This window comes from Pseudophryne corroboree, chromosome 11, assembly GCF_028390025.1.
Source record: "Pseudophryne corroboree isolate aPseCor3 chromosome 11, aPseCor3.hap2, whole genome shotgun sequence".
Lineage (NCBI taxonomy): Eukaryota > Metazoa > Chordata > Amphibia > Anura > Myobatrachidae > Pseudophryne > Pseudophryne corroboree.
Window position 1 is genome coordinate 292,250,492 of NC_086454.1, and position 25,410 is coordinate 292,275,901.

Sequence of the window (25,410 nt, forward strand, 5' to 3'; positions counted from 1 at the left end):
ATCGCACGCTTGAGATATGCATTTACTTTCCTTAAGATTTTGACTATATAGTCAAAATCTTACAGATTTATCTCACCGTGTGTACACACCTTCAGCTAACGGATAATAGTGGTAAATGCAGCACAAATATAATTACAGGTTTTGTAGAACGGTCCCCACCCCGCAAACGTTGCAACATGTCTATTGTGCTGGCCGAGGGGGGACTGCGAGCGATCTCATGGAAGGAGACGTGCTGATGTCTAACAATCGGAGATGTACGTAAACCATCAGGTTTGCATACATCTCTGAATTAGGCCCTATGTTCTTTTATGGAAAGCATTTCACAATCATTGCCAGCAAAACAGCTTAGTTCTATGATTAGTTCTTCTTTACTTCAGTGGCCCCATGGTGATCCAGTAAGAAGTGGCAATTAGTGCCATTTTCTCTAACGTCTTAAGTGGATGCTGGGGACTCCGAAAGGACCATGGGGAATAGCGGCTCCGCAGGAGACTGGGCACAAAAGTAAAAGCTTTAGGACTACCTGGTGTGCACTGGCTCCTCCCCCTATGACCCTCCTCCAAGCCTCAGTTAGATTTTTGTGCCCGGCCGAGAAGGGTGCATTCTAGGACTCTCCTGAGTTTCTAAGAAAAAGTTTAGTTTTAGGTTTTTTATTTTCAGTGAATCCTGCTGGCAACAGGTTCACTGCACCGAGGGACTAAGGGGAGAAGAAGCGAACTCACCTGCGTGCAGAGTGGATTGGGCTTCTTAGGCTACTGGACATTATCTCCAGAGGGACGATCACAGGCCCAGCCATGGATGGGTCCCAGAGCCGCGCCGCCGGCCCCCTTACAGAGCCAGAAGACTGAAGAGGTCCGGAAAATCGGCGGCAGAAGACGTCCTGTTTTCAATAAGGTAGCGCACAGCACCGCAGCTGTGCGCCATTGCTCTCAGCACACTTCACACTCCGGTCACTGAGGGTGCAGGGCGCTGGGGGGGGGGCGCCCTGAGACGCAATAAAAACACCTTAGATGGCAAAAAATACATCACATATAGCTCCTGGGCTATATGGATGCATTTAACCCCTGCCAATTTTTCCTTAAAAAAGCGGGAGAAAGGCCGCCGAGAAGGGGGCGGAGCCTATCTCCTCAGCACACTGGCGCCATTTTCCCTCACAGCTCCGTTGGAGGGAAGCTTCCTGACTCTCCCCTGCAGTCCTGCACTACAGAAACAGGGTAAAACAAGAGAGGGGGGGCACTAATTTGGCAGATAAATCTATACAGCAGCTATATAAGGGAAAAACACTTATATAAGGTTATCCCTTTATATATATATAGCGCTCTGGTGTGTGCTGGCAAACTCTCCCTCTGTCTCCCCAAAGGGCTAGTGGGGTCCTGTCCTCTATCAGAGCATTCCCTGTGTGTGTGCTGTGTGTCGGTACGTTGTGTCGACATGTATGAGGAGGAAAATGGTATGGAGGCGGAGCAATTGCCTGTAATAGTGATGTCACCCCCTAGGGAGTCGACACCTGACTGGATGGTCTTATGGAAGGAATTACGTGATAGTGTCAGCACTTTACAAAAGACTGTTGACGACATGAGACAGCCGGCAAATCAGTTATTACCTGTACAGGCGTCTCAAACACCGTCAGGGGCTCTAAAGCGCCCGTTACCTCAGATGGTCGACACAGACCCAGACACGGACACTGACTCCAGTGTCGACGGTGAGGAAACAAACGTATTTTCCAGTAGGGCCACACGTTACATGATCACGGCAATGAAGGAGGTTTTGAACATTTCTGATACTACAAGTACCACAAAAAAGGGTATTATGTGGGGTGTGAAAAAACTACCTGTAGTTTCTCTATCGTCCTAGTGGATGCTGGGGTTCCTGAAAGGACCATGGGGAATAGCGGCTCCGCAGGAGACAGGGCACAAAAGTAAAGCTTTCCGATCAGGTGGTGTGCACTGGCTCCTCCCCCTATGACCCTCCTCCAAGCCAGTTAGATTTTTGTGCCCGGCCGAGAAGGGTGCAATCTAGGTGGCTCTCCTAAAGAGCTGCTTAGAAAAGTTTAGCTTAGGTTTTTTATTTTACAGTGAGTCCTGCTGGCAACAGGATCACTGCAACGAGGGACTTAGGGGAGAAGAAGTGAACTCACCTGCGTGCAGGATGGATTGGCTTCTTGGCTACTGGACATCAGCTCCAGAGGGACGATCACAGGTACAGCCTGGATGGTCACCGGAGCCTTGCCGCCGGCCCCCTTGCAGATGCTGAAGTAAGAAGAGGTCCAGAATCGGCGGCAGAAGACTCCTCAGTCTTCTAAAGGTAGCGCACAGCACTGCAGCTGTGCGCCATTTTCCTCTCAGCACACTTCACACGGCAGTCACTGAGGGTGCAGGGCGCTGGGAGGGAGGCGCCCTGGGAGGCAAATGAATACCTATTTTGGCTAAAAATACCTCACATATAGCCTCCGGAGGCTATATGGAGATATTTAACCCCTGCCAGAATCCGTTAAGAGCGGGAGACGAGGCCGCCGAAAAAGGGACGGGGCCTATCTCCTCAGCACACAGCGCCATTTTCCCTCACAGAAAGGCTGGAGGGAAGGCTCCCAGGCTCTCCCCTGCACTGCACTACAGAAACAGGGTTAAAACAGAGAGGGGGGGCACTAATTTGGCGTTAGAAATATATAAAAAAAAGATGCTATAAGGGAAAACACTTATATAAGGTTGTCCCTATATAATTATAGCGTTTTTGGTGTGTGCTGGTAAACTCTCCCTCTGTCTCTCCAAAGGGCTAGTGGGTCCTGTCCTCTATCAGAGCATTCCCTGTGTGTGTGCTGTGTGTCGGTACGTGTGTGTCGACATGTATGAGGACGATGTTGGTGAGGAGGCGGAGCAATTGCCTGTAATGGTGATGTCACTCTCTAGGGAGTCGACACCGGAATGGATGGCTTATTTAGGGAATTACGTGATAATGTCAACACGCTGCAAGGTCGGTTGACGACATGAGACGGCCGACAAACAATTAGTACCGGTCCAGACGTCTCAAAAACACCGTCAGGGGTTTTAAAACGCCCGTTTACTTTAGTCGGTCGACACAGACACAGACAGGGACACTGAATCCAGTGTCGACGGTGAATAAACAAACGTATTCCTTATTAGGGCCACACGTTAAGGGCAATGAAGGAGGTGTTTCATATTTCTGATACTACAAGTACCACAAAAGAGGGTATTATGTGGGATGTGAAAAAAACTACCGTAGTTTTTCCTGAATCAGATAAATTAAATAAAGTGTGTGATGATGCGTGGGTTCCCCCCGATAGAAAATTATGGGCGGTATACCCTTTCCCGCCAGAAGTTAGGGCGCGTTGGGAAACACCCCTTAGGGTGGATAAGGCGCTCACACGCTTATCAAAACAAGTGGCGGTACCGTCTATAGATAGGGCCGTCCTCAAGGACCAGCTGACAGGAGGCTGGAAAATATCATAAAAAGTATATACACACATACTGGTGTTATACTGCGACCAGCGATCGCCTCAGCCTGGATGTGCAGAGCTGGGGTGGCTTGGTCGGATTCCCTGACTAAAAATATTGATACCCTTGACAGGGACAGTATTTTATTGACTATAGAGCATTTAAAGGGTGCATTTCTATATATGCGAGATGCACAGAGGGATATTTGCACTCTGGCATCAAGAGTAAATGCGATGTCCATATCTGCCAGAAGATGTTATGGACACGACAGTGGTCAGGTGATGCAGATTCCAAACGGCACAAAGGTGTATTGCCGTATAAAGGAAGAGGAGTTATTTGGGGTCGGTCCATCGGACCTGGTGGCCACGGCAACTGCTGGAAAATCCGCCGTTTTTACCCTAAGTCACATCTCTGCAGAAAAAGACACCGTCTTTTCAGCCTCAGTCCTTTCGTCCCTATAAGATCATATCTGCCCAGGGATAGAGGAAAGGGAAGAAGACTGCAGCAGGCAGCCCATTCCCAGGAACAGAAGCGTTCCACCGCTTCTGACAAGTTCTCAGCATGGCGCTGAGACCGTACAGGACCCCTGGATCCTACAAGTAGTATCCCAGGGGTACAGATTGGAATGTCGAGACGTTTCCCCTTCGCAGGCTCCTGAAGTCTGCTTTACCAAGGTCTCCCTCCGACAAGGAGGCAGTATGGGAAAAAATTCACAAGCTGTATTCCCAGCAGGTGATAATTAAATTACCCCTCCTACTACAAGAAAAGGGGTATTATTCCACACTATATTGTGGTACTGAAGCCAGAAGGCTAGGTGAGACTTATTCTAAAAAAAAAAAAAAAATTTTTTGAACACTTACAAAGGTTCAAATCAAGATGGAGTCACTCAGAGCAGTGATAACGAACCAGGAAGAAGGGGACTATATAGTGTCCCGGGACATCAGGGATGCTTACCTCTATGTCCCAAATTTGCCCTTCTCACTAAGGGTACCTCAGGTTCGTGGTGCAGAACTGTCACTATCAGTTTCAGACGCTGCCGTTTGGATTGTCCACGGCACCCCGGGTCTTTACCAAGGTAAGGGCCGAAATGATGATTCTTCTTCGAAGAAAAGGCGTCTTAATTATCCCTTACTTGGACGATCTCCTGATAAGGGCATAGTCCAGGGAACAGTTGGAGGTCGGAGTAGCACTATCTCGGATACTGCTACAACAGCACGGGTGGATTCTAAATATTCCAAAATCGCAGCTGATCCCGACGACACGTCTGCTGTGCCTAGGGATGATTCTGGACACAGTCCAGAAAAAGGTGTTTCTCCCGGAAGAGAAAGCCAGGGAGTTATCCGAGCTAGTCAGGAACATCCTAAAAACAGTGCATCATTGCACAAGGGTCCTGGTAAAAATGGTGGCTTCCTACGAAGCAATTCCATTCGGCAGATTTCACGCAAGAACTTTTCAGTGGGATCTGCTGGACAAATGGTCCGGATCGCATCTTCAGATGCATCAGCGGATAACCATATATCCAAGGACAAGGGTGTCTCTCCTGTGGTGGTTATAGAGTGCTCATCTTCTAGAGGGCCGCAGATTCGGCATTCAGGATTGGATGCTGGTGACCACGGAGCCCAGCCCGAGAGGCTGGGGAGCAGTCACACAAGGAAAAAATTTCCAGGGAGTGTGATCAAGTCTGGAGACTTTTCTCCACATAAATATACTGGAGCTAAGGGTAAATTTATAATGCTCTAAGCTTAGCAAGACCTCTGCTTCAAGGTCAGCCGGTATTGATCCAGTGGGAAAAACATCACGGCAGTCGCCCACGTAAACAGACAGGGCGACACAAGAAGCAGGAGGGCAATGGCAAAAACTGCAAGGACTTTTCGCTGGGCGGAAAATCATGTGATAGCACTGTCAGCAGTGTTTCATCCCGGGAATGGAAACTGGGAAGCAGACTTCCTCAGCAGGCACGACCTCCACCCGGGAGAGTGGAAACTTCATCGGGAAGTTTTTTCCACATGATTGTAAACCGTTGGGAAATACCAAAGGTGGACATGATGGCGTCCCGTCTGAACAAAAAACGGGACAGGTATTGCGCCAGGTCAAGAGACCCTCAGGCAATAGCTGTGGACGTTCTGGTAACACCGTGGGTGTACCAGTCGGTGTATGTGTTCCCTCCTCTGCTTCTCATACCTAAGGTGCTGAGAATTATAAGACGTAGAGGAGTAAGAACTATACTCATGGCTCCGGATTGGCCAAGAAGGACTTGGTACCCGGAACTTCAAGAGATGCTTACAGAGGTCTTATGGCCTCTGCCGCTAAGAAGGGACTTGCTTCAGCAAGTACCATGTCTGTTCCAAGACTTACCGCAGCTGCGTTTGTCGGCATGGCGGTGGAAAGCCGGATCCTAAGGGAAAAAGGCATTCCGGAAGAGGTCATTCCTACCCTGGTCAAAGCCAGAAAGGAGGTGACCGCACAACATTATCACCACATGTGGCGAAAATATGTTGCGTGGTGTGAGGCCAGGAAGGCCCCACAAAGAAATTTCAACTCGGTCGTTTCCTGCATTTCCTGCAAACAGGAGTGTCTATGGGCCTCAAATTGGGGTCCATTAAGGTTCAAATTTCGGCCCTGTCGATTTTCTTCCAGAAAGAATTGGCTTCAGTTCCTGAAGTCCAGAAGTTGTCAAGGGAGTATTGCATATACAACCCCCTTTTGTGCCTCCAGTGGCACTGTGGGATCTCAACGTAGTTCTGGGATTCCTCAAATCACATTGGTTTAAAACCAGTCAAATCTGTGGATTTGAAGCATCTCACATGAAAAGTGACCATGCTCTTGGCCCTGGCCTGGACCAGGCGAGTGTCAAATTGGTGGTTTTTTCTCAAAAAAGCCCATATCGGTTTGTCCATTCGGACAGGGCAGAGCTGCGGACTCGTCCCCAGTTCTCTCCCTAAAGGTGGTGTCAGTGTTTCACCTGAACCAGCTTATTGTGGTGCCTTGCACCTACTAGGGACTTGGAGGACTCCAAGTTGCTAGATGTTGTCAGGGCCCTGAAAATATGTTCCAGGACGGCTGGAGTCAGGAAAACTGACTTGCTGTTATCCTGTATGCACCCAACAAACTGGGTGCTCTTGCTTCTAAGCAGACTATTGCTAGTTGGATGTGTAATACAATTCAGCTTGCACATTCTGTGGCAGGCCTGCCACAGCCAAAATATGTAAATGCCCATTCCACAAGGAAGGTGGGCTCATCTTGGGCGGCTGCCCGAGGGGTCTCGGCTTTACAACTTTGCCGAGCAGCTACTTGGTCAGGGGCAAACACGTTTGCTAAATTCTACAAATTTGATACCCTGGCTAAGGAGGACCTGGAGTTCTCTCATTCGGTGCTGCAGAGTCATCCGCACTCTCCCGCCCGTTTGGGAGCTTTGGTATAATCCCCATGGTCCTTTCAGGAACCCCAGCATCCACTAGGACGATAGAGAAAATAAGAATTTACTTACCGATAATTCTATTTCTCGGAGTCCGTAGTGGATGCTGGGCGCCCATCCCAAGTGCGGATTATCTGCAATACTTGTACATAGTTACAAAAATCGGGTTATTATTGTTGTGAGCCATCTTTTCAGAGGCTCCGCTGTTATCATACTGTTAACTGGGTTTAGATCACAGGTTGTACGGTGTGATTGGTGTGGCTGGTATGAGTCTTACCCGGGATTCAAAATTCCTCCCTTATTGTGTACGCTCGTCCGGGCACAGTACCTAACTGGCTTGGAGGAGGGTCATAGGGGGAGGAGCCAGTGCACACCACCTGATCGGAAAGCTTTACTTTTGTGCCCTGTCTCCTGCGGAGCCGCTATTCCCCATGGTCCTTTCAGGAACCCCAGCATCCACTACGGACTCCGAGAAATAGAATTATCGGTAAGTAAATTCTTATTTTTTCCTGAATCAGATGAATTAAATGAGGTGTGTGATGAAGCGTGCGTTTCCCCCGATAAAAAACTGCTAATTTCTAAAAAATTATTGGCATTATACCCTTTCCCGCCAGAGGTTAGGGCGCGTTGGGAAACACCCCCTAGGGTAGATAAGGCGCTCACACGCTTATCAAAACAAGTGGCGTTACCGTCTCCTGATACGGCCGCCCTCAAGGAACCAGCTGATGGGAAGCTGGAAAAAATCCTAAAAAGTATATACACACATACTGGTATTATACTGCGACCAGCAATCGCCTCAGCCTGGATGTGCAGTGCTGGGGTGGCTTGGTCGGATTCCCTGACTGAAAATATTGATACCCTGGACAGGGACAATATATTATTGACTATAGAGCATTTAAAGGATGCATTTCTATATATGCGAGATGCACAGAGGGATATTTGCACTCTGGCATCAAGAGTAAGTGCGCTGTCCATTTCTGCCAGAAGAGGGTTATGGACGCGACAGTGGTCAGGTGATGCGGATTCCAAACGGCATATGGAAGTATTGCTGTATAAAGGGGAGGAGTTATTTGGGGTCGGTCTATCGGACCTGGTGGCCACGGCAACGGCTGGGAAATCCACCTTTTTACCCCAGGTCGCCTCTCAGCAGAAAAAGACACCGTCTTTTCAGGCTCAGTCCTTTCGTCCCCATAAGGGCAAGCGGGCAAAAGGCCACTCATATCTGCCCCGGGGCAGAGGAAGGGGAAAAAGACTGCAGCAGGCAGCCTCTTCCCAGGAACAGAAGCCCTCCCCCGCTTCTGCCAAGTCCTCAGCATGACGCTGGGGCCTTACAAGCGGACTCAGGCACGGTGGGGGCCCGTCTCAAGAATTTCAGCGCGCAGTGGGCTCACTCGCAAGTGGACCCCTGGATCCTGCAGGTAGTATCTCAGGGGTACAAATTGGAATTCGAGACGTCTCCCCCTCGCCGGTTCCTGAAGTCTGCTTTACCAACGTCTCCCTCCGACAGGGAGGCGGTATTGGAAGCCATTCACAAGCTGTATTCCCAGCAGGTGATACTCAAGGTACCCCTCCTACAACAGGGAAAGGGGTATTATTCCACGCTATTTGTGGTACCGAAGCCGGACGGCTCGGTGAGACCTATTTTAAATCTGAAATCCTTGAACACTTACATACAAAGGTTCAAATTCAAGATGGAGTCACTCAGAGCAGTGATAGCGAACCTGGAAGAAGGGGACTATATGGTGTCTCTGGACATCAAGGATGCTTACCTCCATGTCCCAATTTGCCCTTCTCACCAAGGGTACCTCAGGTTTGTGGTACAGAACTGTCACTATCAGTTTCAGACGCTGCCGTTTGGATTGTCCACGGCACCCCGGGTCTTTACCAAGGTAATGGTCGAAATGATGATTCTTCTTCGAAGAAAAGGCGTCTTAATTATCCCTTACTTGGACGATCTCCTGATAAGGGCAAGGTCCAGAGAACAGTTAGAGGTCGGAGTAGCACTATCTCAAGTAGTACTACAACAGCACGGGTGGATTCTAAATATTCCAAAATCGCAGCTGATTCCGACGACACGTCTGCTGTTCCTAGGGATGATTCTGGACACAGTCCAGAAAAAGGTGTTTCTCCCGGAGGAGAAAGGCAGGGAGTTATCCGACCTGGTCAGGAACCTCCTAAAACCAGGCCAAGTGTCAGTGCATCAATGCACAAGGGTCCTGGGAAAAATGGTGGCTTCTTACGAAGCGATTCCATTCGGCAGATTCCACGCAAGAACTTTTCAGTGGGATCTGCTGGACAAATGGTCCGGATCGCATCTTCAAATGCATCAGCGGATAACCCTGTCTCCAAGGACAAGGGTGTCTCTCCTGTGGTGGTTGCAGAGTGCTCATCTTCTAGAGGGCCGCAGATTCGGCATTCAGGACTGGGTCCTGGTGACCACGGATGCCAGCCTGAGAGGCTGGGGAGCAGTCACACAGGGAAGAAATTTCCAGGGCTTGTGGTCAAGCATGGAAACGTCACTTCACATAAATATCCTGGAACTAAGGGCCATTTACAATGCCCTAAGTCAGGCAAGGCCTCTGCTTCAGGGTCAGCCGGTATTGATCCAGTCGGACAACATCACGGCAGTCGCCCACGTAAACAGACAGGGCGGCACAAGAAGCAGGAGGGCAATGACGGAAGTTGCAAGGATTCTTCGCTGGGCGGAAAATCATGTGATAGCACTGTCAGCAGTGTTCATTCCGGGAGTGGACAACTGGGAAGCAGACTTCCTCAGCAGACACGACCTCCACCCGGGGGAGTGGGGACTTCACCCAGAAGTCTTCCACATGATTGTGAACCGTTGGGAAAAACCAAAGGTGGACATGATGGCGTCCCGCCTCAACAAAAAACTGGACAGATATTGCGCCAGGTCAAGGGACCCTCAGGCAATAGCTGTGGACGCTCTGGTAACACCGTGGGTGTACCAGTCAGTGTATGTGTTCCCCCCTCTGCCTCTCATACCCAAGGTACTGAGAATCATAAGAAGGAGAGGAGTAAGGACTATACTCGTAGCTCCGGATTGGCCAAGAAGGACTTGGTACCCGGAACTTCAAGAGATGCTCACGGAGGACCCGTGGCCTCTACCTCTAAGAAAGGACCTGCTCCAGCAGGGACCCTGTCTGTTCCAAGACTTACCGCGGCTGCGTTTGACGGCATGGCGGTTGAACGCCGGATCCTGAAGGAAAAAGGCATTCCGGATGAAGTCATCCCTACCCTGATCAAAGCCAGGAAGGATGTAACTGTGCAACATTATCACCGTATTTGGCGTAAATATGTTGCGTGGTGTGAGGCCAGGAAGGCCCCTACAGAGGAATTTCAACTGGGTCGTTTCCTGCATTTCCTGCAAACAGGACTTTCTATGGGCCTAAAATTAGGGTCCATTAAGGTTCAAATTTCGGCCCTGTCGATATTCTTCCAGAAAGAACTAGCTTCAGTTCCTGAAGTTCAGACGTTTGTCAAGGGGGTACTGCATATACAGCCTCATTTTGTGCCTCCAGTGGCACCTTGGGATCTCAATGTAGTTTTGGGGTTCCTAAAATCACATTGGTTTGAACCACTCACCACTGTGGACTTAAAATATCTCACATGGAAAGTGGTAATGCTGTTAGCCCTGGCTTCAGCCAGGCGTGTCTCAGAATTGGCGGCTTTATCCTATAAAAGCCCTTACCTAATTTTTCATACGGACAGGGCAGAATTGAGGACTCGTCCTCAATTTCTCCCTAAGGTGGTTTCAGCGTTTCACTTAAACCAGCCTATTGTGGTACCTGCGGCTACTATGGACTTGGAGGATTCCAAGTTACTGGACGTAGTCAGGGCCCTGAAAATATATGTTTCCAGGACGGCTGGAGTCAAAAAATCTGACTCGCTGTTTATCCTGTATGCACCCAACAAGCTGGGTGCTCCTGCTTCTAAGCAGACTATTGCTCGTTGGATTTGTAGTACAATTCAGCTTGCACATTCTGTGGCAGGCTTGCCACAGCCAAAATCTGTAAAAGCCCATTCCACAAGGAAGGTGGGCTCATCTTGGGCGGCTGCCCGAGGGGTCTCGGCTTTACAACTTTGCCGAGCAGCTACTTGGTCAGGGGCAAACACGTTTGCTAAATTCTACAAATTTGATACCCTGGCTGAGGAGGACCTGGAGTTCTCTCATTCGGTGCTGCAGAGTCATCCGCACTCTCCCGCCCGTTTGGGAGCTTTGGTATAATCCCCATGGTCCTTTCGGAGTCCCCAGCATCCACTTAGGACGTTCGAGAAAATAAGAATTTACTTACCGATAATTCTATTTCTCATAGTCCGTAGTGGATGCTGGGCGCCCATCCCAAGTGCGGATTGTCTGCAATACTTGTACATAGTTATTGTTACAAAAATCGGGTTATTATTGTTGTGAGCCATCTTTCAGAGGCTCCTCTGTTATCATGCTGTTAACTGGGTTCAGATCACAGGTTGTACGGTGTGATTGGTGTGGCTGGTATGAGTCTTACCCGGGATTCAAAATCCTTCCTTATTGTGTACGCTCGTCCGGGCACAGTATCCTAACTGAGGCTTGGAGGAGGGTCATAGGGGGAGGAGCCAGTGCACACCAGGTAGTCCTAAAGCTTTTACTTTTGTGCCCAGTCTTCTGTGGAGCCGCTATTCCCCATGGTCCTTTCGGAGTCCCCAGCATCCACTACGGACTATGAGAAATAGAATTATCGGTAAGTAAATTCTTATTTTTTAACTTGGGCTCCACTTCACTACTGTTTGATACCATGCACTTCATTTCAGTGTGCCTATTCTGTTACCCAGGATACTAATCTAGAACCAATCTGGTGGCTAGTCTAGAAGGCTTTGCTACCGTTGTGGTGGCTGATTGAGCCTCACTCTGATGGTTCGTATTCAAAGCTGATCTTTAGTCTGGTGGCTAATGTTCAAAGTTGAGTTTCAGTGTGTGACTAGTATTCAAAGTTGAGCTTCAGTCTAATGCAGGGGTGTGGAACCTTTTTTCTACCGAGGGCCATTTGGATATTTATAAAATCCTTCGGGGGCCATACAAGTCTGCCCCCGCGCGCGCCAAAAAAATGGGTGTGGCCAGTTAAAATGGGACGTGATACACATATGCCCCCAATAGTGCAGTGCCAGATCCACAATTGCCCCCACAGTGCCAGGTATACAAATGCCCCTCACAGTGCCAGGCATACAAATGCCCCCACAGTGCCAGGCATACAAATGCCCCCACAGTGCCAGGCATACAAATGCCCCTCGCAGTGCCAGGTATACAGATGCCCCCACAGTACCAGGTATACAAATGCCCCCACAGTACCAGGTATACAAATGCCCCCACAGTACCAGGTATACAAATGCCCCCACAGTGCCAGGCATACAAATGCCCCTCACAGTGCCAGGTATACAGATGCCCCCACAGTACCAGGTATACAAATTCCCCTCACAGTGCCAGGCATACAAATGCCCCCACAGTGCCAGGCATACAAATGCCCCTCACAGTGCCAGGTATACAGATGCCCCCACAGTACCAGGTATACAAATGCCCCCACAGTGCCAGGTATACAAATGCCCCTCACAGTGCCAGGTATACAGATGCCCCCACAGTGCCAGGTATACAAATGCCCCTCACAGTGCCAGGTATACAAATGCCCCTCAGTGCCAGGTATACAGATGTCCCCACAGTGCCAGGTATACAAATGCCCCTCACAGTGCCAGGTATACAGATGCCCCCACAGTGCCAGGTATACAAATGCCCCTCACAGTGCCAGCTATACAGATGTCCCCACAGTGCCAGGTATACAGATGCCCCCACAGTGCCAGGTATACAGATGCCCCCACAGTACCAGGTATACAAATGCCCCCACAGTACCAGGTATACAAATGCCCCCACAGTACCAGGTATACAAATGCCCCCACAGTGCCAGGCATACAAATGCCCCTCACAGTGCCAGGTATACAGATGCCCCCACAGTACCAGGCATACAAATGCCCCTCACAGTGCCAGGTATACAGATGCCCCCACAGTACCAGGTATACAAATGCCCCCACAGTGCCAGGTATACAAATGCCCCTCACAGTGCCAGGTATACAGATGCCCCCACAGTGCCAGGTATACAAATGCCCCTCACAGTGCCAGGTATACAAATGCCCCTCAGTGCCAGGTATACAGATGTCCCCACAGTGCCAGGTATACAGATGCTCCCACAGTGCCAGGTATACAAATGCCCCTCACAGTGCCAGGTATACAGATGCCCCCACAGTGTTAGGTTTACAGATGCCCCCACAGTGCCAGGTATACAGATGCCCCCACAGTGCCAGGTATACAAATGCCCCTCAGTGCCAGGTATACAGATGTCCCCACAGTGCCAGGTATACAAATGCCCCTCACAGTGCCAGGTATACAGATGCCCCCACAGTGCCAGGTATACAAATGCCCCTCACAGTGCCAGCTATACAGATGTCCCCACAGTGCCAGGTATACAGATGCCCCCACAGTGCCAGGTATACAGATGTCCCCACAGTGCCAGGTATACAGATGTCCCCACAGTGCCAGGTATACAAATGCCCCTCACAGTGCCAGGTATACAGATGTCCCCACAGTGCCAGGTATACAGATGCCCCCACAGTGCCAGGTATACAGATGCCCCCATAGTGCCAGGTATACAGATGCCCCCACAGTGCCAGGTATACAGATGCCCCCACAGTGCCAGGTATACAGATGCCACCCCCCCCCCCCCCCCCTGTCCCGCTTACCGCTCCTTTCGGCGGGTACACGGAGGAGAGCGCGGCTATGTTGGGTGGCGGCGTGTAAGACTTGAAACCAGCCGCCGGTTCGAGAGCCAATCGGAGCTCGCGGACCGGCAGCCGCGGCTCCTGATTGGCTGCCGGTCCGTGAGCTCTGATTGGCTTACGAACCGGCGGCTGGTTTCAAGTCCTACACGCCGCCGCCGCCCGACAATAGCCGCGCTCTCCTCCGTGTGGTGACAGCTGAGACACGCTGCCGCCGGACTGTGCAGCGGCGTGCCTCACTGAGAGAAGCGGGTGGGCTGGACCAAACGGCTTTGCGGGCCTTATACGGCCCGCGGGCCGGAGGTTCCCCACCCCTGGTCTAATGGCTACTTTTCAAAGCTAAGATTCAGGCTGGTGGCTAGTGTTCAAACCTGAGCTTTAGTCTGGTCGCTAGTCTTTAAAACTGATCTTCAGTCTTGTGGCTAATGCTCAAAGCAGAGCTTCAGACTGGTGGCTCTTATACAGAACCGAGTCACAATCTGCCCCCTTCTGGTGATGTAGTGGATGTACCCACCAGCTCACACTTCCACTGCATTGCTTTGTTACTGCCAAGTAATAGAGCTTGTACCAGTTGGCGTTATAACTGCCTACACGAGCTGCAATACCTGTCTCAATCTTGGTTATCAATGTATAATAATGCCACTTGTAAGTGCCCCACTTACTTCTTGCCCCGATTATGGCCACCCCTGCTTGGTCATGTTGCAGAATGAGTTTCATTTTGTAGAAGAGAGAATTAAACTTGGGGTTTGGAATTTAAATTGTTACCACTTAACTGACGATTTTTCCCTAAAAAACTGTTAATAACATTGTTTTTTTAAATTGATTTTATTTAATAAAGTTTAAAAAGTATTTTTTTAAATATTTAAACATTATATTATGCACATCTGCAGAGTGGATCTCCTCATCAAAAACGGGGGGACAGGGTGGGACGGCGCAGTTGCATGAGATCTGACCATGCCAGTTAAGTGGTTTTAAGCCATGTTGTGTCAGTATTCAGTCATGGTGTCACTAGCCAGACTGTCGAAATTTATGATGTTGACATCATTAATGTCGATACTTGCAAAATGTCCACGATGTCGTAATGTAGACATTATGGTCAGGGTTAGCATCAGGGATAGAATTACTCTAAAAAGACATTGTCAATAATTAAACAATATTGACATTACATCAGTGCCGACATTTTCATCTCAATGAATGTTAACATTTTGGGGCTGATATGGAGTCGGGAGCAACCGCGTCCATGTCTGTGTCTATTGGTGGTCGCCATCTTCAGCTTTATGCAAATGCCGCTACAAGGCCTTCACTGGTGTACATCCATGAGTCCAAATGTGCAATGGGTGAGACGCCCACTGCCAGCATCCACAGATACTAGAATACTGATAGTGAGACTGGATACCCACCAATCAAAACCTGCCCTCAGCCCTGTGGCAGGTGCACTTTCTCTGTCCGAGTATGGCTTCTTAAGTTATAAGTTAGCGGTTTAGTGTCAGTATACTCACCCACTGTCACCGACTCGCCCATGTCACAAACCTAAGGCGGACCATCTCCATTCGTGCACTAATCCACCTCCCTGGCACTGCCCATAAACGCTCACTACATTCCCAGCACATTTCAGAGACCATGTGCTTCAATTGCAACTCCAACACCGTGCGCACACTATCTGGGCGCATGTACAGAAGTGAAAAATCTCTGCACTGCGTCGAACACCAGCAGTGTGTGCAACAAGTATCGGGCCCTATGCAAGGCGACATTCTATCCCACACTCGTTGTGAATTGCTTGTAAAGAGCTTTTTATCCCTTTTTAAAATCAGTGATGAAATCTGACTACTGCCGTCATTATTGTATATCAGAATATTTGTTTTATGTAGATATCACGGTGGGAGCTGCCTTGTTGGAATACATTTTTGCCTTTAGTGATAGGAAAATATATATATGGCATCAGCGTCTCTGTGTGGGGGTAATTCAGACCTGATCGCTGCTGTACGTTTTCGCACAGCGGACGATCAGGTCCAAACTGTGCATGCGTATGCACCGCAATGCGCAGGCGCGTCGCACGGGTACAAAGTGGATCACTGCTCAGCGATGGGTTTGTACGTAGGATCCGTTCGCACGGGCGATCGCAAGGAAACTGACAGGAAGAAGGAGTTTGTGGGGGACAACTGACCGTTTTCTGGGAGTGGTTGGAAAATCGCAGGCGAGTTCATGCGTTTGCAGGGAAGGTTCCTGACGTCCGTTCCGGTCCTGGACAGGCTGATGTGATCGCAGCGGTTGAGTAAGTCCTGGACTGCGCAGAGACTGCACAAGATCTGTTCGTACAGCTCTGCTACACATGCGTTTGCACACTTGCACAGCTACAATACAATCCCCTGTAGGCAGCGACTATCTGATCACAGCAGTGCAAAAATCGCTTGCTAGTGATCAGGTCTGAATTAGGCCCTATGTTAGACCATCCGAAACTCCCAAATTCTCTTTTAGATGTTTGTCAGTGTTGTAAAATTCTCATCTTTAAAACCTTTTTTTAAAAATCTTTCTAACAAATTTCCTGCTTGTGACCCAAATGTGTGTTTATTATTACTGTTCCTGGTGGAAGTTAATCATTTGCACGCAGTGTCATGGTGTACCAGGGCTGTTGGCAGGCTGCCGCCACTCACCTTACACTGTGCACACATGCATAAAAAGTAGAGATGTGCACCGGAAATTTCTCTAACGTCCTAGTGGATGCTGGGGACTCCGTAAGGACCATGGGGAATAGACAGGCTCCGCAGGAGACATGGGCACTTTAAGAAAGAATTTAGATTCTGGTGTGCTCTGGCTCCTCCCTCTATGTCCCTCCTCTAGACCTCAGTTTGAATCTGTGCCCGGACGAGCTGGGTGCTTTTCAGTGAGCTCTCCTGAGCTTGCTGTGAGAAAGTATTTTGTTAGGTTTTTTTATTTTCAGGGAGCTCTGCTGGCAACAGACTCCTTGCACCGAGGGAAGAGAAGCAGCCCTACTCTCTGAAGCTAGGTCCTGCTTCTTAGGCTACTGGACACCATTAGCTCCAGAGGGATCGTACACAGGATCTCACCCTCGTCGTCCGATCCCAGAGCCGCGCCGCCGTCCCTCTCGCAGAGCCGGAAGACAGAAGCCAGGTGAGCATGAGAAGGTGAGAAGGTGAGCATGAGAAGCAAGAAGACTTCGAAATCGGTGGCAGAAGACTCCGGTCTTCACTGAGGTAACGCACAGCACTGCAGCTGTGCGCCATTGCTCCCACACACCTCACATACTCCGGTCACTGTAAGGGTGCAGGGCGCAGGGGGGGGGAAGGGCGCCCTGGGCAGCATTTGGACCTCTTTTTGGCAAAAGTGAACACTCACCAGCGCCATTTTTTCTCCACAGCTCCGCTGAGAGGAAGCTCCCCAGGCTCTCCCCTGCAGATACACGGTAGAAGAGGGTAAAAAGAGAGAGGGGGCACATAATTAGGCGCAAAAATCAATATAAACAGCAGCTACTGGGTTAACATTAAGTTACTGTGTTATTCCTGGGTTTATAGCGCTGGGGTGTGTGCTGGCATACTCTCTCTCTGTCTCTCCAAAGGGCCTTGTGGGGGAACTGTCTTCAAAAATAGCATTCCCTGTGTGTGTGGTGTGTCGGTACGCTTGTGTCGACATGTTTGACGAGGAAGGCTATGTGGAAACAGAGCGGGAGCAAATGAATGTGGTGTCTCCGCCGACGGCGCCGACACCTGATTGGATGATGGATATGTGGAAGGTTTTAAATGATAATGTAAATTCCTTGCATAAAAGGTTGGAAAAAGCTGAAGCCTCAGGACAGTCAGGGTCTCAGCCCGTGCCTGATCCTATGTCGTAGAGGCCGTCAAAGTCTCAGAAGCGCCCACTATCCCAAATTGTTGACACAGATACCGACATGGATTCTGATTCCAGTGTCGATTTCGGTGATGCAAAGTTACAGCCAAAATTGTCTAAATCCATCCGTTATATGATTATAGCAATTAAGGATGTGTTGCACATCACAGAGGAAACCCCAGTCCCTGACAAGAGGGTTCATATGTATGGGGAAAAGAGGCAGGTGGTGACCTTTCCCCCTTTACACGAGCTAAATGAGTTATGTGAAAAGGCTTGGGAATCTCCAGATAAAAAACTGCAGATTTCCAAACGGATTCTTATGGCATATTCTTTCCCGCCAACGGACAGGTTACGCTGGGAATCCTCCCCTAGGGTGGACAAAGCTTTAACACGCTTATCCAAGAAGGTAGCCCAGCCGTCACAGGATACGGCTACACTCAAATATGCTGCGGATAGAAAGCAAGAGGGTACCCTGAAGTCCATTTATACACATTCAGGTACCTTACTGAGGCCAGCGATCGCGTCGGCCTGGGTGTGTAGTGCTGTAGCAGCATGGACGGATACCCTGTCTGAGGAACTTGATACCTTAGACAAGGATACTATATTAATGACCCTGGGGCATATAAAAGACGCTGTCCTATATATGAGAGGTGCACAAAGAGACATTAGTCTACTGGGTTCTAGAATAAATGCTATGTCGATTTCTGCCAGAAGGGTCCTGTGGACTCGGCAATGGACAGGTGATGCCGACTCAAAAAGGCACATGGAGGTTTTACCTTACAAGGGTGAGGAATTGTTTGGGGAGGGTCTCTCGGACCTGGTCTCCACAGCTACTGCTGGAAAGTCAAATTTTTTGCCATATGTTTCCTCACAACCTAAGAAAGCACCGTATTACCAAATGCAGTCCTTTTGATCACAGAAAAGCAAGAAAGTCCGAAGTGCGTCCTTTCTTGCCAGGGGCAGAGGAAAGAAGCTGCACAACACAGCTAGTTCCCAGGAACAGAAGTCCTCCTCGGCTTCCACAAAATCCACCACATGACGCTGGGGCTCCACAGGCGGAGCTAGGCCCGGTGGGGGCGCGTCTCCGAAATTTCAGCCACAAGTGGTTCACTCCCAGTTGGATCCCTGGGCAATACATATTGTGTCTCAGGGATACAGGCTGGAATTCGAAGAGATGCCCCCTCACCGATACCTCAAATCGGCCCTGCCAGCTTCCCCCCTCGAGAGGGAAATAGTGTTAACTGCAATTCACAAATTGTATCTTCAACAGGTGGTGGTCAAGGTTCCCCTCCTTCAACAAGGAAGGGGTTATTATTCGACCATGTTTGTAGTACCGAAACCGGACGGTTCGGTCAGACCCATATTGAATTTAAAATCCCTGAACATGTACCTGAAAAGGTTCCGATTCAAGATGGATTCGCTGAGAGCGGTCATCGCAAGCCTGGAAGGGGGGGATTTTATTGTGTCTCTGGACATAAAGGATGTATACCTTCATGTCCCCATTTATCCACCTCATCAGGCGTACCTCAGATTTGTGGTACAGGATTGTCATTACCAATTTCAGACGTTGCCGTTTGGTCTCTCCACAGCACCGAGAATATTTACCAAGGTAATGGCGGAAATGATGGTGCTCCTGCGGAAGCAAGGGGTCACAATTATCCCATACTTGGACGATCTCCTCATAAAAGCGAGGTCAAGAGAGCAGTTGCTGATCAGCGTAGCACGTTCTCTGGAAGTGTTACGGCAACACGGCTGGATTCTAAATATTCCAAAGTCGCAGTTGATTCCTACGACTCGTCTGCCTTTCCTGGGCAGGATTCTGGACACATACCAGAAAAGGGTTTATCTCCCGATAGAGAAAGCTCAGGAACTCATGACACTAGTCAGAAACCTATTAAAACCAAAACAGGTGTCGGTGCATCACTGCACTCGAGTCCTGGGAAAGATGGTGGCGTCATACGAGGCCATTCCCTTCGGCAGGTTCCATGCGAGGACCTTTCAATGGGACTTACTGGACAAATGGTCCGGATCACATCTTCAGATGCATCGGTTAATCACCCTATCCCCCAGGGCCAGGGTGTCTCTCCTGTGGTGGCTGCAGAGTGCTCACCTTCTCGAGGGCCGCAGATTCGGCATTCAGGACTGGGTCCTGGTGACCACGGATGCAAGCCTCCGAGGGTGGGGGGGCAGTCACACAGGGAAGAAATTTCCAAGGTCTGTGGTCAAGTCAGGAGACTTGCCTTCACATCAACATCCTGGAACTAAGGGCCATATACAACGCCCTACGTCAAGCGGAGACCCTGCTTCGCGACCAACCGGTTCTGATTCAGTCAGACAACATCACCGCTGTGGCTCATGTAAACCGACAAGGCAGCACAAGGAGCAGGGTGGCGGTGGCGGAAGCCACCAGAATTCTTCGCTGGGCGGAGAATCACGTAAGCGCACTGTCAGCAGTGTTCATTCCGGGAGTGGACAACTGGGAAGCAGACTTCCTCAGCAGGCACGACCTCCACCCGGGAGAGTGGGGACTTCATCAAGAAGTCTTCACGCAGATTGCAAGTCGGTGGGAACTGCCACAGGTGGACATGATGGCATCCCGCCTCAACAAAAAGCTACAGAGGTATTGCGCCAGGTCAAGAGACCCTCAGGCGATAGCTGTGGACGCACTGGTGACACCGTGGGTGTTCCAGTCGGTCTATGTATTTCCTCCTCTTCCTCTCATACACAAGGTGCTGAAAATCATAAGAAAAAGAGGAGTGAGAACAATACTCATTGTTCCGGATTGGCCAAGAAGGACTTGGTATCCAGATCTGCAAGAAATGCTCACAGAGGACCCGTGGCCTCTGCCTCTAAGACGGGACTTGTTGCAACAGGGGCCCTGTCTGTTCCAAGACTTACCGCGGCTGCATTTGGCGGCATGGCGGTTGAACGCCGGATCCTAGCAGAGAAAGGCATTCCGGATGAGGTCATTCCTACGCTGATAAAGGCTAGTAAGGACGTGACAGCTCAACATTATCACCGTATATGGCGAAAATATGTTGCTTGGTGTGAGGCCAGGAATGCCCCTACGGAGGAATTCCAGCTGGGCCGTTTCCTTCACTTCCTACAGTCAGGAGTGACTTTGGGCCTTAAATTGGGTTCCATTAAGGTTCAGATTTCGGCCCTATCCATTTTCTTTCAAAAAGAGCTGGCTTCTCTACCTGAAGTTCAGACGTTTGTAAAGGGAGTGCTGCATATTCAGCCCCCTTTTGTGCCTCCAGTGGCACCTTGGGATCTTAACGTGGTGTTGAGTTTCCTGAAATCCCACTGGTTTGAACCACTCAAAACGGTGGAATTGAAATATCTCACGTGGAAGGTGGTCATGCTACTAGCCTTGGCTTCGGCTAGGCGTGTGTCAGAATTGGTGGCTTTGTCGCATAAAAGCCCCAATCTGGTTTTCCATGCGGATAGAGCAGAATTGAGGACCCGTCCACAATTCCTGCCGAAAGTGGTTTCATCCTTTCATATAAACCAACCTATTGTGGTGCCTGTGGCTACTACGGACTTGGAGGATTCCGAGTTGCTTGATGTGGTCAGGGCTTTGAAGGTTTATGTAGCCAGAATGGCTAGGGTCAGGAATACAGAGTCTTTGTTTATCCTGTATGCTTCCAACAAACTTGGTGCTCCTGCTTCAAAGCAAACTATTGCTCGCTGGATCTGTAACACGATTCAGCAGGCTCATTCTGCGGCTGGATTGCCGCTGCCAAAATCAGTTAAGGCCCATTCCACTAGGAAGGTGGGCTCTTCTTGGGCGGCTGCCCGAGGGGTCTCGGCATTACAGCTGTGCCGAGCGGCTACTTGGTCAGGTTCAAACACTTTTGCAAAGTTCTATAAGTTTGATACCCTGGCTGAGGAGGACCTTGAGTTTGCTCATTCGGTGCTGCAGAGTCATCCGCACTCTCCCGCCCGTTTGGGAGCTTTGGTATAATCCCCATGGTCCTTACGGAGTCCCCAGCATCCACTAGGACGTTAGAGAAAATAAGATTTTACTTACCGGTAAATCTATTTCTCGTAGTCCGTAGTGGATGCTGGGCGCCCGTCCCAAGTGCGGACTTCTTCTGCAATACTTGTATATAGTTATTGCTTAAATAAGGGTTATGTTATGGTTGCATCAGGGTTGAACTGATGCTCTGTTGTTGTTCATACTGTTAACTGGGTAAGGTTATCACAAGTTATACGGTGTGATTGGTGTGGCTGGTATGTATCTTGCCCTGGATTACCAAAATCCTTTCCTTGTACTGTCAGCTCTTCCGGGCACAGTTTCTCTAACTGAGGTCAGGAGGAGGGACATAGAGGGAGGAGCCAGAGCACACCAGAATCTTAATTCTTTCTTAAAGTGCTCATGTCTCCTGCGGAGCCCGTCTATTCCCCATGGTCCTTACGGAGTCCCCAGCATCCACTACGGACTACGAGAAATAGATTTACCGGTAAGTAAAATCTTATTTTTTCGGGTTTTGTATTCGGTTCCGCGGCCGTGTTTTGTATTCGGACGTGTTTTGGCAAAACCTCCCTTAAAAATTTTTGTCGGATACGTGTGTGTTTTGGATTCGGGTGTTTTTTTTTCAAAACCCCCTCAAAAACAGCTTAAATCATAGAATTTGGGGGTCATTTTGATCCTATAGTATTATTAACCTCAATAACCATAATTTCCACTCATTTCCAGTCTATTCTGAACACCTCACAATACTATTTTTAGTCCTAAAATTTGCACCGAGGTCGCTGGATGACTAAGCTAAGCGACCCAAGAGGGCGGCAAAAACACCTGGCCCATCTAGGAGTGTCACTGCAGAATCAGACAGGATGGCACTTAAAAAAATTGGCCCCAAACAGCACATGATGCAAAGAAAAGAGAAAAAGAGGTGCACTGTGGTCGCTGGACAGCTAAGCTAAGCGACACAAACACCTCAATATCACAGGAATTATTCGTTCTAATCAATGGTATTATTGGTCCAAATCACTGGAAGAAAATGACAAAATCACAGGAATTATTTGTTCTAATCAATGGTATTATTGGTCCAAATCACTGGAAGAAAATGATAAAATCACTGGAATTAAATGGCAGTAATGTCGGGAATTATATCAAGTGGCAATACCACTGGACATATACGGAAATGTGTCAGACAGGATAGCACTTAAAAAAAATAGCCCCCAAACAGCACATGATGCAAAGAAAAGAGAAAAAGAGGTGCACTGTGGTCGCTGGATGGCTAAGCTAAGCGACACAAACACCTCAATATCACAGGAATTATTTGTTCTAATCGGGTGTAGTATGGCTGACCGGCGGTCCACTGACCGCCGGTCAGCTTACCGACGCCGGGATCCCGGCAGCATACGGGGAGGGGCGAGTGCAGTCGCCACGGGTACTATTCCCACTCTATGGGTGTCATGGACACCCACGAGTGGAAATAGTCCCAGTTGGTCGGCATGCCGACCATCGGGATAGTGGGGGTCGGGATGCTGGAGGAGGTCATGTGACCGTTGGTCTCCCGACCGTCGGTCACATGAGTACCACCCGTTCTAATCAGTGGTATTATTGGTCCAAATCACTGGAAGAAAATGACAAAATCACTGGAATCATTTGGCAAGATCACTGTAATTAATAATTAATTATAAATCACTGATATTAATTGGTAAAATCTCGCTATCCCTGCCTAGTGAAGTGGAATCTAGATGGGATTTTGTACCGGGGACACAATAACTTCATCAATTGTCTAAATCCCAATGCACTAATGGCGGAAAACGGGCGCACGTCTAACAGCGCACTGATTATACTGAGAACTGATTATACTGATCAATCACTGATTTTACTGAGCACTGATTTTACTGAGCACTGATTTTACTGAGCACTGATGATACTACGGAGAACTGACACTGAGCAGCGAGAACAGCACTGGACTATTGTACTTTAGTATACTGGTCACCACAATGCTGCACTGTACTACCATATACTGCTCACAACAATGCAGCACAGATATGGATACTTGAAGTGACACAGAGCTGCAAGATACAGCAATGGCCTACTGTACTGTACAACTATATACTGTTGGTCACCAAAATGCTGCACTGTACTACTATATATACTGCTCACAAAAATGCAGCACAGATATGGAATGGATACTTGCAGTGACACAGAGCTGCAAGATACATCAATGGCCTACTGTACTGTACAACTATATACTGTTGGTCACCAAAATGCTGCACTGTACTACTATATATACTGCTCACAAAAATGCAGCACAGATATGGAATGGATACTTGCAGTGACACAGAGCTGCAAGATACAGCAATGGCCTACTGTACTGTACAACTATATACTGTTGGTCACCAAAATGCTGCACTGTACTACTATATATACTGCTCACAAAAATGCAGCACAGATATGGAATGGATACTTACAGTGACACAGAGCTGCAAGATACAGCAATGGCCTACTGTACTGTACAACTATATACTGTTGGTCATCAAAATGCTGCACTGTACTACTATATATACTGCTCACAAAAATGCAGCAGAGATATGGAATGGATACTTGCAGTGACACAGAGCTGCAAGATACAGCAATGGCCTACTGTACTGTACAACTATATAGTGTTGGTCACCAAAACGCTGCACTGTACTACTATATATTAGAGATGAGCGCCTGAAATTTTTCGGGTTTTGTGTTTTGGTTTTGGGTTCGGTTCCGCGGCCGTGTTTTGGGTTCGAACGCGTTTTGGCAAAACCTCACCGAATTTTTTTTGTCGGATTCGGGTGTGTTTTGGATTCGGGTGTTTTTTTCAAAAAACACTAAAAAACAGCTTAAATCATAGAATTTGGGGGTCATTTTGATCCCAAAGTATTATTAACCTCAAAAACCATAATTTACACTCATTTTCAGTCTATTCTGAATACCTCACACCTCACAATATTATTTTTAGTCCTAAAATTTGCACCGAGGTCGCTGTGTGAGTAAGATAAGCGACCCTAGTGGCCGACACAAACACCGGGCCCATCTAGGAGTGTCACTGCAGTGTCACGCAGGATGTCCCTTCCAAAAAACCCTCCCCAAACAGCACATGACGCAAAGAAAAAAAGAGGCTTTTTACTGATATTTGGTGTTTTGCATTTGACATGCTCTGTACTATGACATTGGGCATCGGCCTTGGCAGACGACGTTGCTGGCATTTCATCGTCTCGGCCATGACTAGTGGCAGCAGCTTCAGCACGAGGTGGAAGTGGATCTTGATCTTTCCCTAATTTTGGAACCTCAACATTTTTGTTCTCCATATTTTAATAGGCACAACTAAAAGGCACCTCAGGTAAACAATGGAGATGGATGGATTGGATACTAGTATACAATTATGGACGGGCTGCCGAGTGCCGACACAGAGGTAGCCACAGCCGTGAACTACCGCACTGTACTGTGTCTGCTGCTAATATATAGACTGGTTGATAAAGAGATAGTATACTCGTAACTAGTATGTATGTATAAAGAAAGAAAAAAAAACCACGGTTAGGTGGTATATACAATTATGGACGGGCTGCCGAGTGCCGACACAGAGGTAGCCACAGCCGTGAACTACCGCACTGTACTGTGTCTGCTGCTAATATATAGACTGGTTGATAAAGAGATAGTATACTCGTAACTAGTATGTATGTATAAAGAAAGAAAAAAAAACCACGGTTAGGTGGTATATACAATTATGGACGGGCTGCCGAGTGCCGACACAGAGGTAGCCACAGCCGTGAACTACCGCACTGTACTGTGTCTGCTGCTAATATAGACTGGTTGATAAAGAGATAGTATACTCGTAACTAGTATGTATGTATAAAGAAAGAAAAAAAAACCACGGTTAGGTGGTATATACAATT

At 48.7% G+C, this 25,410-nt stretch overlaps 1 protein-coding gene across 2 annotated transcripts in view; it reads left to right on the plus strand.

Moving 5' to 3' along the window:
- The window catches only part of WWP2 (WW domain containing E3 ubiquitin protein ligase 2), a 181,943-nt gene that overhangs the window by 26,949 nt on the left and 129,584 nt on the right, over window positions 1-25,410 (plus strand). The window lies entirely within an intron of this gene.